Source organism: Neofelis nebulosa, chromosome 7 (assembly GCF_028018385.1).
Source record: "Neofelis nebulosa isolate mNeoNeb1 chromosome 7, mNeoNeb1.pri, whole genome shotgun sequence".
Classification (NCBI taxonomy): domain Eukaryota; kingdom Metazoa; phylum Chordata; class Mammalia; order Carnivora; family Felidae; genus Neofelis; species Neofelis nebulosa.
Window position 1 is genome coordinate 44,819,308 of NC_080788.1, and position 7,586 is coordinate 44,826,893.

General features: G+C 42.0%; 1 protein-coding gene across 2 annotated transcripts in view; it reads left to right on the top strand.

The window, feature by feature from the left end:
• The window catches only part of RORA (RAR related orphan receptor A), a 722,505-nt gene that overhangs the window by 549,355 nt on the left and 165,564 nt on the right, over positions 1 to 7,586 (top strand). The window lies entirely within an intron of this gene.

The window sequence follows — 7,586 nt, forward strand, 5'->3', positions numbered from 1 at the left end:
ACAAGGGCTTTCCAGTTTCACAGATCCTGAAGTTTCAGACAAGTATCTGAACTTGTAGAGTTCAGATAGAGTCAGGGTTTATCTAAATGGAATTCAATCTGTATTGCTTTCCTGGATTTAGTTTCTGTGCCTCTGCTTGGAAAGGAGGGGCCCTTTCAGGTTGATAATGAAGTTAATTCAGATTATTCTTTCCTTTACTCAAAGAGAATCAATAGATTGGAGAAACTCTTTACCTGGTCTAAAAGCTTCCATGGTTCCAACAGCTCCTACCTGGGAACATCCCCAGCCATTCTTTTGGAGATCCCTGTGTCTGAGCCCTGTGAAAGCGATTCTGATGGTGCCCGTGGACATCAGTGGCAGCCTGATCTGTCTGGCCTGGGTATTACCATAATAATTACAAGGTCCTGACAGCAGCTTTTCAAGTGGCAAAAATATTGGGAGGACAGTCTCCTGTAACTCACTCTTGGGAGAGGAGTGGAGTCCCCTGTATGCTCTACCAAGTAACCCATCTAAATTTGCCCTTTCACAGATGTCTGATCCATCCCATCCAATGACATGCATTGTGTAACCACTCCACTTCTTTTTTTTTTTTTTTTTTTTTTTTTTTTTTTTAATTTTTTTTTTATTTATTTATTTTTGGGACAGAGAGAGACAGAGCATGAACAGGGGAGGGGCAGAGAGAGAGGGAGACACAGAATCGGAAACAGGCTCCAGGCTCCGAGCCATCAGCCCAGAGCCTGACGCGGGGCTCGAACTCACGGACCGCGAGATCGTGACCTGGCCGAAGTCGGACGCTTAACCGACTGCGCCACCCAGGCGCCCCACCACTCCACTTCTTTAGAAAACATACTGATAGTGTAAATTACAGTGGTTTTTTAACATAAAGGTAGCTAATGAGCTGAAATGCATTATGATTGCTATTTCAATGGACAGGATGAATCTGCTCCTTAATTTTTTCCTTGCAGGGGGGCGACTCTCTTCTCTCTCTCTCTCTCTCTCTCTCTGTATGTATATATATATATATATATATATATATATATATATATATTTTTTTTTTTTTTTTTTTTTTTTTTTTTTTGCCTGAATTTCAGTGAGTGATTCACATTACTGTCAATTACACGCCCTTATTATGTATTACAGCCACCAGGCAGCTGTCCAGGAAAACACAAGTCTGAAAGTGCTTCTCTTTTAAGAAAATTAAATTCATGGTTGCTCCTCCTTTGGGCATGGGCAACAGGCAGGAAGCCTCCACTTTCTTGCCAAAGAAAGGGATAAGGCCTTGTCTACTTTATCTGGATTAAATACCCACTCTGACATCTTGAGATCTTGATACCAATGCCCAGATGCAGGGCTTGGTTTGGGTTTCTAAATACTCTTTTTTATTTGTTTGTTTCAGCGTGTGTAAGAAAACACAGACTGGTGTTATAAAACAGTATTTCTAGTTATGAGTCACAGCATTGCCTGTGCATTACCAGAAAGGCTGTGTGAAGTCTGAATGGAGAAACTGTTCACTTTCCTCCTTCCCAACAGACAGAGTCTACGACAGCTTAGGGCTCTTAGCCCTATTTGCAAAGCTAGCCCCGTTGTCTCCATATTCAGTCGCATGTCTCTTTTTTGAAGTTTGGGTAAAACTACATCTGAAAACTACATCTACTATTGGGCTGCTCTACAGTCCCAGAAATTCTGCTTTTATATGGGCAAATGAGGGCTGCTAGGCTTTGTCAGATGTATTCTTCCTGGGAATGTTACAGAATGTAAAAATACGGTCTCTACGGTGAGTGGGTAAAGTTGCCTAAATAGTTCATGCATTTGAGAAAACTGTGAGAATTAGTTGATATATTTCCAGTTCAGAGTCTTTAACTTCATTTGTATCTGATTCTTAGAATCAGACATTTCAAATAATGAAATATTCAGTAGCTTTCAAGCTGGGCTTCACACAATCTGTGTTCCAGATACATTGTGCCTAAGTGATGTTGGAATCTTAAATAAATATTTGAAAGACAAAGGATTGTGAATTGAGTGCAATCACTTTCACCTCTGCCCTTGTTTAGAAGCAGATTCAAGCCAAAAATTGAAAAAATAGTTTTTTTAGGTGATGGATGAAATTTAAATATGGACTGGTATTTTAGATGATACCAAGGAATTATTTCTTTAATACTGTCAGGTGTAATCATGGCATGGTAGATGTTTCTTTAAAAATCTCTATCAGAGGGGCACCTGAGTGGCTCAGTCAGTTGAGCATCCGACTTCGGCTCACATCATGATCTCACGGTTTGTGAGTTTGAGCCCCGCCTCCGTCTTGTTGCTGTCAGTGCAGAGCCTGCTTTACGCCTTCTGCCCAGCCCGCCATCCTCCGCCCATCCCCCCAGCCTCTCTGCCCCTCCTCCACTTGGGCACGCACGAAAAGTCTCTATCAGAGATGAACACCATAGTAGTTATGGGTGAAATGACAGGATATCTGAGATCTACTTTAAAATTCTCCGGGAAAAATATATTGAGGTGAGACTAGGCACAGGTGAAGCAGGAGTAGCAAAACATTTGTTTTACCAGGAGGGAGAGGGGGAGTGCATGGAGCTGTATAATACTATTCAAGTTTTGCATAAGCCTGAAAATTTTTTAACAGATTACCTTTTTCTCACCTTCTTGTCATCTGTGATTTCTAAGATGATTATATTTACATAGATGGTTTGACCATTTGGGTAATTAGTCTTTGATGAGAAAAAGATGATACCGATGAGCACCTCAAGTTCAGAAGGTTGATGGTGATCTCTCATACTCCATAAATCCCTGCATCTCTATAAAAATTCTGCATTGTTAGCATCCATGTGAATAAAAACTACCGCGTATAACAAGGTTCCCTCACCTTCGCTTCAGGTTGGAAAAAAGGTAGGAGTGTTAGTCGCTCTTGTTCTTCTGTCTTTTCAGTGTTCTGGTCATGTAGACCCAGATTTGAGAGTGGACCAGAGAGTTCGTCTGGTGGTCCCCACCTCCCATATTCGAGATGAGGCGGGGGGGACATTTTCACCAGCAGGTATAAAGTGTCTTATTCAAAGGCAGTTCCACTTGCCTTTACAGAAGTAGAAGCAAGGCTGGAACCCTTCGACTCTATCATACCACCTCAATCTCGTCCTTTAAAATACTCATTAACCATCTACTCTCTGGGGAGCCAAGCAGTTTTCTAAATCCAGACCAGCGACTGCGTGGGAGATGTTCATTCCGGGTAGTGTGGCCCCAAATTATCTTTTCCTTTATTGAACACTATTTCCAAGTTGTGTGATAAGTCCCAGAAGTGATAGTTTTTAATTCTGTTCTTGTTAATGCTCAGCAGTGGGTTTACAACATGTGCTTCCTCTTCTGCTTTTCATAGACTTTCCGTCAGGGAGGGTCAATATACTCGAATGACAGTCTGGGCTGACAGGAGGATACACTTGGCTAAGTAATTCCGCCGGGACCATCAGCTGCTTCAATAATGCCTTTCCGAAGGCATTTTATAATTTATGCTGAAACTCCAAACATCACAATTGAAATAGGGATGTTTTTCTTCAAGTGGAAAAATGAATTCTGTTTTGCATTTGTGGCCAAATCCTTTAAGCACAGACTTCCCTGCTAAACGTTGTCTTCTTTGCATTATACTTAATAGTAGCTCACTGGGGTAAAGTAGAGGGTCAGACTGGCATTTATAAAACAATTGTTGCCTAGTCTTTTCAAGAATTTTTCAAAGAGCAACCCTCTGATTCCTGAAAACATAAGTATACAAATAGATGGGGAAATAGAAATAGAGACAGAAGGACTTTGCCCTGTTGATATGGTCTGTGAGGAGACCATCCACAGGGTTTGGTCCTTTCTCCTATCCATTACTCAGAACTCTGGATTCTCTTGTCTATTGGATGCCCAAGAAATACAGATTTCATGAATTCATTCATTAATCATCCTGCCCTTACTGAGCTCCTAATATGTAGAAGGCACTGGGGATATAGAAAGGAAATATTGACTCTCTACCACCACCATCACCCCATTTTTTTGGAGGAGACAGGGACACAGAAACAGAAAAGTACACAAATGCAAAATTTTAAGTGCCTTGAATATGAGTGCTAAGGAAAGAGATGGTATAGGATCCACCCTCCATAGGGGCTCCTAGAAATCATGAAGATCTATGCAAGAAATATTTCAGAGTGTGAAGTAATAGCTGAGAGAGCATTCTAGGCAGAGGTAAATGATGTGAACACTTGGCTCTTTGTCTGCGTCCAAGGTAGACTTGATCCTGAGAATTTGAAATTTCACTTAATCTTTTACCCTTTTCATAAATTATACCTCCTAGAAGACATTGACTTAACTTACTTAGAACTCAAGATCATAATCCTATAGAGGAGTCTATGATTAGATAAAAATAGGGAAGTACTTGATTTCCATTTCAGGCTCCCAAAGGGAAGTTTTTCAGAGGCCCCCACTATGGCTAAGCTTCTCAAGGATTGGCTTTGTTGTCAGTACAGGGAGGTCTGTTCCTTCTCAGGATTTTCATCTGCAGTGTAATCTAACTAGGGAGTAAGTCCTCTAGTCTTCCAGGGGCAAAAGAATCAGCTTCCCTTGGTTTTGTTCATGGGAATATGCTTTTCCCATTATCCAGAGCTGCTTGTGGATTCCTAGTTGGTCACTGATATGGAGAGGGCCTGTTTTCTCTGGGGGATTGGCAGAAGCGTCATAAGCCACAGCTGGACCCACTAAGGTGCCCATATCCAGAATAAGAGGAGAAGGGGGAGAGGAGAGGTGAAGGATGAGGAGGAAGAGGGGGGAAAAAGAAGAAAAAGAAAAATAGGAAACTCATAGGTAGCTTTGGAGCTTACCCAGAGACTTGTTACATGAGCTGACCTCCAACCTGTCAATCCATAGACAAGGCCTTTTACTTTGTTCAGGAAACTCTGGAGATTTGTGGTTTCTAATATTCACGGTGCTATGTGCCAACTCACATAGCCAATTTTGCAAGCAAGTAGTGCTGCCGACACATGACCCATATTTCTCACAAATCCCATTATTCAGTGGTCTTTCTATTCTTCTAATTATACCAAAAAGAGAGTTTCTAGTGGGTAATAATCTCTCTTTGCTAATACTTTGTAGTTGGGTTCCAAACCAAGACCTTTCCTCTATCACAGCTTGAGTACGTTATTTTTATTTTAGAGCCAGTCACGACTAACGGGGAGGAGAGATTCTCTTGGCCTCCTGGGGTGGTGGTCAATGGATTTATCCTTTACTCTTCCTTCCTTTTTGACCCAGTGCCTCATTTGGTTTGACTTGCCTGGGCAGATGGGGAGATACCTGCCCAGAAGATCTCATTCAACGGGCATTGTGTGGTCTGGCTTGCTTGTTTATTTTTTTCAAATCAGATGCTCAAATAGGGCACGTTGTGAAATCCTTAACTAAATTATAGTCCAAATACTTGGTTCCAAGGAATCTTGAAAAAGGAATAATTTCACTGTTTAACAAGTTTGATTACTATTTTTTTAAAAATTACAAAGAAATTTCATGGGATTTAAAGATTCCTTTTTTTTATTAAAAATTTTTTTTGATGGTTATTTATTCTTGAGAGGGAGAGAGACAGAGTGCGAGCAGAGGAGGGGCAGAGAGAGAGAGGGAGACACGGAATCCGAAGCAGGCTCCAGGCTCTGAGCTGTCAGCACAGAGCTTGATGCGGGCTGGAACTCATGAATTGTGAGAGCATGACCTGAGCTGAAGTCGGACACTTAACTGACTGAGCCACCCAGGTGCCCCTAAAGATTCCTTTTTAATCTATAACTCTTATGTTGGGCTTATCTCTGTAAGCTCATATTTTCTATATACATGTATTATCTCCCCTAGACTGTAAACACCTTGAAGGTAAGACTGGTGTCTGCTTCTTTTTGTGTGCCTCAAATTCCTGGTACAGTCATCTAAGGCAGCAAGGCAGATGGGGATACATACTGGGTCCCGGACTCAGAACCTGGGCCCCAGGCCTGAGTCCACTAGCCAGTGTGACCTGGCAAACTCCAAATGGGCCCCACCTTTCCTCATCTGCGAAGTGAAAAAAACAGGACTAGATGATCCCCAAGGTCTCCGTCTTCCTAAATTATGATTCGGAGAGTCAGTTAGATCTTGAATTGGAAGCACTGAAGTTATTTTCAGTCTTTATCATTAATTTTCCTTTGTTCCTGTATCTCACAAATGAATCACCTAAATTTTTCCACTTTGGTAGAAGGTATTGATTTTACCTCTATGATAAACCGAAAAGAATCCTGGATGAGAAGTAAATCACTAATATAACCATTAAGTGTTCATAAGTTCCTTGGGGAAACTATTCTCTTTCGCCAGCCAGAGTAGCTTAATTTATTTTTCTTTAAATTAAAAGACTTGCAATACCCGAACAAAAGAGAGTCCCAGAAAAGGTGAGGTATATCGCTGTGGTCTGCCGTCTCTCTGGCCAAAATATGTGTGGTATGTGCATCTGTGGCTGAGGGTGGAGTGTTCTCTCCTTTGCTCTTCTTTCGTTTATGAAATCTGGTTGAAGTTAACATCCAGGGATGCATAGAAGGCAGAGTTGGGAGGAGACCGACTTCTGCTGTAGAAGGCTTTGGGAAGGGGGTGTGGGAGCGCTCATGTTTATACACTGGCTCCGCATGTCATTCGTTCTGCTATTTACTTGCCGAGTGCCTACTGTATATTCTTAAAGGTGCTGGTATTTGCTAGTTGTATTGCGTAGTACGGATGCTGCCTTTTCTTCCTCCTTGTCTCCCTGGTGCTTTGAACCCCTGGAAGCACTGAATAGATATTTGCAAAGGAATTGGCCTCTAAATGCTTTTTATCGTGGCCTGTGGTCTCTTCCACCTGCCCCCAGGAAAGAGCTTGCTGGACCTGAAGAGCTTATACACAGCTGCCTAAATTCTGGGGTCATGTCATGAATAACTGGGAAGCTGTACACCCAGTGGAGCCTTAAAAAAAATGTCTTTCTTGTCCTCAGAAATTGGGAGTTTTTTAAACCACTCAATGTTGCCATGTCTGGTACATTCTGTGTTCATGATTTCCTTCCCTTACGTTTTCAATCTGTTCGGTAAATATTAACTTGTGAGTCCATATTATATGCCAAGGACTATGCTGGTCACGAGAGATGTAAATAGGAAGCAAATTCATGCATTTCCTAATGCCTCTGTAATAAATTACCACAAGTATGGGGCTTAACACAACACAGATTTCTTCTCTTAAAGTTCTGGACTCCTAAAAGTCTGACAGGAGTGGGGCTAGAGTCAGGGCATTGGCAGGGCTGGCTCCTTTGAAAGTCTCTACTGAAATCTGCTTCCTGACTTTGCCAGCTTTAGATCCACCTGTGTTTCTTGCCTCGTGGCTCCTTTCTCTACCTCCAAAGCCAGCGACATAGCATCTTCCAGCCTCTCTCTGTCCCTCTGCTTCCATAATCACTTTACCTCTGTGTCTCTGAAACCTCCAGCCTCCTTCCTGTAAGGACCCTTGTGATTACATTGGGCCCACCAGGATAATCCAGAATAATCTTCCCATCTCAAGGTCCTTAACTTAATCACATCTGCAGAGTCCCTTTTGCCATCTAA